Raw genomic sequence first — 7,098 nt, forward strand, 5'->3', positions numbered from 1 at the left:
CATCCTCCACTAGTTTACTTTTAAAATAGAATTTAAACCCTTTTGTACTTTTAAGTTGTTAATTTAATTTTTCTTATTTTATTTCATATATTTCTTTTCTTAATTTGCGTCATGTCAGTGCCCATGTAACAAGTTTATGCGCAAGTTATAGATTCCGTGAAGGTCTATTTTATTTAGCAAATAATCTCGGATAAGTTAATGCTCCTAATGCAATATCGCATCATGAGAGCTCAATTGTCTTCATCTGGGGCATATTGGACGTCAAAATTACATGCGCCATTGTCATCCGCTCCTTAGTACTATCACTAGATTAAAGTTGGGTAAAACCTAACTTGTCATAGCCGTAATGTCATGATTAGGACCTGCGTAGTCATCACAATGCTGCCAGATTTGAATTGCCCCAATTACAGATGCCATATCGGAAGGTAGTACAAAGTCATTGTAGCCATACGCAATCCCATTGAAAGAAAAACAAACTTGTCAAATTTTAAGATTTATTCAAAATGTCCTTGTTGCGTTGCATGCTGATGTTAAACCCTTATCCTAACTGAAAAGGAATGAAAATTTGGGATTCATAAGAAATATATTCATCCAATATGATAATTAATATGCGAACATGTTTATAATCTCCCTCTTTTTTTAATGATATTTAAACTCATTCATGCATGTACACTTTTGTTCATTTTTAAGTCATTCCACATACATATCAGAATAAATACCCCCTCCTCCCCCCCCCCGAAAAAAAAACAATGCTTTGCCAAAGGTTTGTTTGAAGAGAATGGACGAAAGTGAAAATATTTTTTGCAAAACAGAACTTCCGTCCTACGGTAGCTAATTATATTTAATTACCAAAACTGCTATTATCAATATTTTATTATTATTATTATTATTATTATTATTTCATTATTATTATTATTATTATTATTATTATTTCATTATTATTATTATTGTCATTATAATAATTATTATTTTTATAAAAAAAATACTAATGCTATTATTTATAGTTATCATTACGATTATTTTTTTCCTTTTCAATATTATTCCTATCAACATCATCTTTATTGTTTCCATCATTGTTATTTTCTTCCTCACTATCATTAGGGTACAATTGGGAGAGACGCCGTATGAGGAGAGAAGTTATATCTTCAGAAAATCAGTGTTTAAGAAAGAGATGGCTATATTTCTCACTGTTTTTATTTACGCATAGACGCTTCCGTCTTATCGCCAACTTTGATTGATTCCACTTATAAAAAACTTTCAAATAAATCCCAAACTAATGTTCTTAACCGAACCTTCATCAGAAAGAATTTGGTTGTTTTGCCATTCTTTCCATCTGTAAGCTATCAGGTTGCTAAGATTCTAAAACGTTTCCAATTCCAGGTGGTGTTCTCTCCTATTAATAAACTTTCTTTCTCTTCTCTTAAAGAAGAGACTCTCTCTTCACCCTCTTAATTGTTGTGGAATTTATAGAATTAATTGTAGTTGTAAACTTGCCTATATTGGACAGACTCGGCGTGCTTTAAAAATTCGCTTGAAAGAGCATCAAAATTATGTGAAAAAACAACAATTAAATAAGTCTAGTATTGCTCAACATTGTTGGGATTCAAATCACTCTTTTGATTTTAACTCTTATCAGATTATCCAAAAATGCCCCAATTCATCAGATCTTGACTTTTGGGAATCCTTTCATGGTTTGAGGAACAGTTCTAACTTAGTTAACGATCTTAGTGCAGTTCCATATTTTTCCAACATTTGACTCCCATATCTTTAATACTGTCCTCCCCCCCCCCTTTTTTTATCTACCTTCCTTTGTTTATTTTTACCTTTTTGTCTTGATTGACACCCCCCCCCCCCTAATTTTTTTTCTATTTATCTTTATTTTTCCTTTTTTCGAATATTTTTTGGTTTCTGTTTATTTTATTTCATGGTTTTCCATTCAGCTTTTCCTTTCTTGCGGTTCACGGTTACTGACAATTTCTTTTCTTTTTGTTTAAGTTTCGGCTTAATCTTTGTCCAATTGAATTCTTTCTTTCTGCGTTCGTACCTAAGAGAAAGCTCTTGGTCTTTGCTTGCATTCCTATTGGTTCCTGATCGGTTTATAACTTTGTCATTGGTGATTGGCTAATCCGCTGTTTTTATCTTTTAAGCTGCATGCTTATCTGCTCTTGGCTTTTGTCGGATGTCTTTTCATCCATAAGCTCATTATTTTTTGCATTGAAAAAGGCGTTTCCTGTAACGCCAAAACACGTGTCTGCTGTAATTTGCAAATTTGTGCTTCTTCTAACGTCGTTTTGTCTTACTTTACTGTTCAGCACAAAGGTATTTATTTATCTTATCTGTCAGTTCCTGTCCGACTGCGTTTGAGTGTAACGTGTTTATAACGAAAAGATGATTTTCGCACGAGCATTTTTCGACTAGAATTTTAAGTCATAACGGCTTCAATAAGTGTTAAATGTAAAGGGTAAGAACTGGGGGGGGGGGTAATGTTTGATTTAGCTTGTTATTAACATATTTCAGCTACATTTTTCAATATAGTATGTTAATACTTACGTACCTTATACCTATGTGGCATCTCTCCCGCATAATGAGGAGAGATGGTATACTTTTCAAACATGCGAATGAAGGGATGTCTTGTTTATTGTTTTTTTTTTTTTAATAAAGCATACGGTAATTAGTGGGCAGTGGAGTGAAGAGAACTTAGTTCTGGCTATTGAAAAGTTTTAAAAAAAAGAGAAATATCAAAAAATGAAGTTTGAAACCTCATGGAATGCCGTGGGAAGTACTAAATCAGGTTTCAAAGCTTGTGAAATACTCCCACTCAATCCTAATCCAGATTATTTCTTTGCTGTATCTGACTTAATTAACGTAGCTACTCCTGACATTCCTCTTGAAAGTGCTGCCACTCTAGCTCTGTGTCCACAAAAAACATCTACTTTCGGATAAAAATCCACTAGTAAAGAAACTCCTACAAAGATTCTTAAGAAGTCTTATCCAATCCAAAAACTACCTAACTCGACAGTGAAGCGAAAACAAGTGGCTTGTGTGCACAGAATATAGGAAAAATTATTATTTAACAAAAAAAAAAGAAGCTGCCTGGATTAAATGTTCCTTATGCCAAAAATAGCTGCACGAGTCATGTACAATGTACCAAAATTTTGTAGTAGGGAAATCATCCGCATAAAGATCAAAAACAAGAAATAATAACATATATGGCATCTCTCCCACACTATATAGCGTCTCTCTCACACGTTGTGGGAGAGAGATGGCCTGCTGTCAACTTACAATTTTTATTTTTTATTTATTTTTTATTCAAGCTTAAAGCTCGTTAATGGTAATTTTAATACATAAAAATGGTGTAACTTTAAAATAAACATAAAGAGTTGATTTGTGGCGCATTTTGATTTTTTTATCTAATCTCTACAAAAAATCATGGCGTCTCTCCCACTTATACCTTATCGTTATTTTTTTGTTATAACTGTTGTTATTTCTGTTAGGGATTCCCTTTATGATTTGTATTAATATTACTACTTCAGCAATGCAAAAATTAACGGAAAAGATACATTAGAGATAAGTTTTCATGTTCATTATTTCTGTTGCAAAGAAATAAAACCTACGATGAAATTCAAGTTTAAAATAGTTGTTATTCACAATTAGTAATATTTCTATAATTCGCATTAAAATTTCGAAATCTTTGAGCCCCGTACTTCAGTGCAATGAACATTATAAATTTTTAAATATATTTCCATGATGTTTTCTTATTTTCCCATACACATGGGATTTAATTGCAATTACAAAAGTCATGCGTGTCATCTTCGGTTAGCAGTGTTTGCTCTTTTTGTAGGTAATTAAATAAATACTAAATATGATTATCCTTTACGGATCAGAAGTTCACTTCTACTAGCATGAATCTATTGAGAGCGACGTGAAGGAAAGATGAAATAAATATTACTCACAACGGTTGCAAACTGCGCAGATTAGGAAATTTAATTAGATTTTCTTACGCTTCACTGCTTAAGTAGCATCATACTTAACCTGCAGCGATGTTTTGTTACATTGGGGCTGTAGTTTTTTTTTTTTTTTTTTTTGAACAAATGAGTAGTAAATTTTTCAAATAACTTTTCATGCCAAAAACTATCAACAAGAAGAAAAAAGCATATGTTTGAACTTTCAAAGCCCTCACAGGAGGAAAAGAAGTAAAAAAGACGCATCAATAAAACCTTTTTTTTTTTTCTTCAAATAGGAAACAATAAGTTTTGTCATTTAATGTTTTACTCTCTAATTGCTTCCGTGTAAACAAATTAACAATTAATTTTAAAGTATCAAGAAGTTTTATGAATTACCTGAAACCAATAAAAAAATATTTCTTGCATAAGTGCATTCGTTTATGACACTAAAAAAAATCGTTCCTGAAAATCCCGCTAACAGAGGAAAACAAACGAAGAAACAAGTCACACTTCTGCTGTTATTCAAAAAAAAAAAAAAAGCTTAAAATCCCTGATTTTGAATTTCTAAAGCCTTTGCACGAATGCTTCGTACGGGTCAGCTAGTTACAATTACTTTGAAATTAGAATTTTCTAAAAGCATCTTTCTTTAGACCAGTTTTCGCCCAATTTTTGTTCAATGCTTCATCATATATCAAAGTTAGAATCTCATCAAAAAAAAAAGTCCCTTCGGTTTCATTCCAAGTTTGAACTTAATACCAAAAGTCACAAAATTTGATACTTATTTGATTTGCAATCATAAATTAAATTATATTTAATTAAAGAAATATAATAATCTGGCATTTATTCTTTGTGATTATTTAACTGTTTCTTTAATATGTATGTCTTTCAGATGCAAAAAAAAGGGGTTTTGTAAAATTGAACTTTGAGCGTCTGCTACTCTGACACAGCTTCAATTCTCTAATTAAACTGCATAATTAAGAGTAACAAATCAAGCTTCTTTAAAGGAAAAAAAAAGATTTAATAAATTATTTGTTACCACTTTAATTTTTAAAAGTACGCGATCGTATTTTTTGTCAAGGATAACTTCTACTGCTCCCTTAATTTATAACTCTTGTTGTGAATGATCAAGAAGAAAACCTTAATTAATTAAAAATATTTGTTTTTCTGCCACAGAAAACTGTTTTGTGTCTTAAAATTCCTTATGGTTCTTTACACCTAACACGTGAGTTTGATTTTTTTTTTATCAAAGTACTTTAATTAAAATTTTAATCGCAATAATTACTTGAATTTACTTGATTGGTGGAACTTGCGATTTTAGGGGGGAAAAAGCGGTTTTTGTTTATCAAAAACTCCGCTAGGAAAAAAATAATCCAAATAAAAGGCTGATGCTTCAGAATAAATAAGAGTAGTCTTCGAAATGTTTATTCATTCGTTGTTGAGATGGATAAATAATTCAAATAAACTAGAGATTTTTTCCTCCTTTCTTTCTCTTAATGTAGATTAAAATTTTTACATAAACTTACGAACAAGTTACAATGATTTTTACGAGGAAGTTTTTCAGATTGTTTTCTCCCCACCTTTCTTCAGTACTCGTATCCTCCCATACTCGTATTGCTATTCATACATACATTTAAAAAGTTCACGCAATGCTTGGCTTTGTGATTAAATGATCATTAAAAATATTGTTAAAATGTTTCTTTTATATTTATTTATCTTTTTCCTAAATTTTTAGTAATGTTATCGGTCATCAATTCAAAAGCAGTAATTTTTTGAAGTAAACTTTAATACGTGTAGTTCCAAGTAGATGTGTGTCAAGTAGCATAAAGAATGTTACATAAATGAAAATTAGAGTTACAGCTAAAATTTAATGCATTGGTATTGATTATTGATTAATAGTTTATACTTTAATTTTTAAAAAAAAGTAAAAAGTATTCTCACCGTGATAGCAAAAGTTTAAAAATAAATAAAACATCCATCTTACAGCATCTAGCCTCCAGCCCCAGACATTAACTTGAATGTTGAAGGCTTGAATTCAAATTAAGTTTTTCGCATTCGCGAGTTGTGATAGGATCCTACTCACTCGGTTTTTTGTTTCTACAAACGGTTCCCAACGCAATCAATATTGCGGAAAACCTTATTTGAATTCTAGATGCCAACACTCAAATAAATGCCTTGGACTTGATACTATAGATGCTTTGTACTGGATGCTGGATGTTGTGTGCCGGTTGCTATTTTTATCGAAAGAGCGTTGTGTAAAGGCGAGAGGGTCGGGCATAAACAAAGTCTATTATGGTGTACATGGACCAGTAGCAGGAGGTGTCAGCCCCCGCCACCGCCCAGGAGGAGCGGCGATCGAAGGCCGATGGAGTTCAAAAAGGATAGGAGTTCAACTACAGTCAAGTGGAAAAAATAAACAATTTTATAATGACTCAAAAAATGAAAGTTTCCCTGTAAGATGAAAGGCACAAGTGACTAGTTTCCACTAGCATGCTATAGATGTTAACTAAAATTGATATTTTTTAAATTTTTTAGTATTTGAATCATAGGTCAAATTCTATTTGCCCCGTTGTACCCCGTTTCGTACTGCGCCCCCTCTCTGCATTTCAAAAGCTGAAAAAAGTACATATTTGCTCCGACGAGGATGGGATTCAAACCCACGCGGGCAGAGCCCAATGGATTAGCAGTCCATCGCCTTAACCACTCGGCCACCTCGTTCTGTAGTAAAGACAATTTTTATTAGTGAATCTCTGAAGTATGTGTATTCAGTTTCCCGTGTAGAAATAATGTGTTATTTTATAGCTTGCGAGAAAGGAAGTAAAAATGATTTCATTATTTCCCTTACAGTTTCGTTTTGTTCCCAGTGTTAAGCACTTCACCCGGAGGTAAACTGAAAAATAACAATTGTTGAATCTTACTGGATCTTGATTCAAACACTTTTTTAACCTCTTATTCTTACTTTGCTACAGTGAAAAAAATAATACGAAGAAATACTTCACTTATACATTTGCGTCCCACGACCAAAAAATTGAAACCCCTCTGCGTCTTTTTTTTTTTTGGATAATACAATTTTGTTTCTGAGGGCATATCATTTGTTTTTATGTGCTACGTACATTCTTTGTCCCAGATATGCTGTCTGAGACAGCAGAACGCAAAA

The 7,098-nt window shown here is 32.2% G+C and overlaps 1 non-coding gene across 1 annotated transcript; it reads right to left on the reverse strand.

Annotated features, from left to right (window-relative positions):
- Nucleotides 1-6,577: 6,577 nt before the first annotated feature.
- On the reverse strand, nt 6,578-6,659 carry Trnas-gcu (transfer RNA serine (anticodon GCU)). Its single transcript has one exon. It is a non-coding gene; the product is annotated as a tRNA-Ser (tRNA).
- Between the last annotated feature and the right edge of the window lie 439 nt (nt 6,660-7,098).

Source organism: Uloborus diversus, chromosome 5 (assembly GCF_026930045.1).
Source record: "Uloborus diversus isolate 005 chromosome 5, Udiv.v.3.1, whole genome shotgun sequence".
Taxonomy (NCBI): Eukaryota; Metazoa; Arthropoda; class Arachnida; order Araneae; family Uloboridae; genus Uloborus; species Uloborus diversus.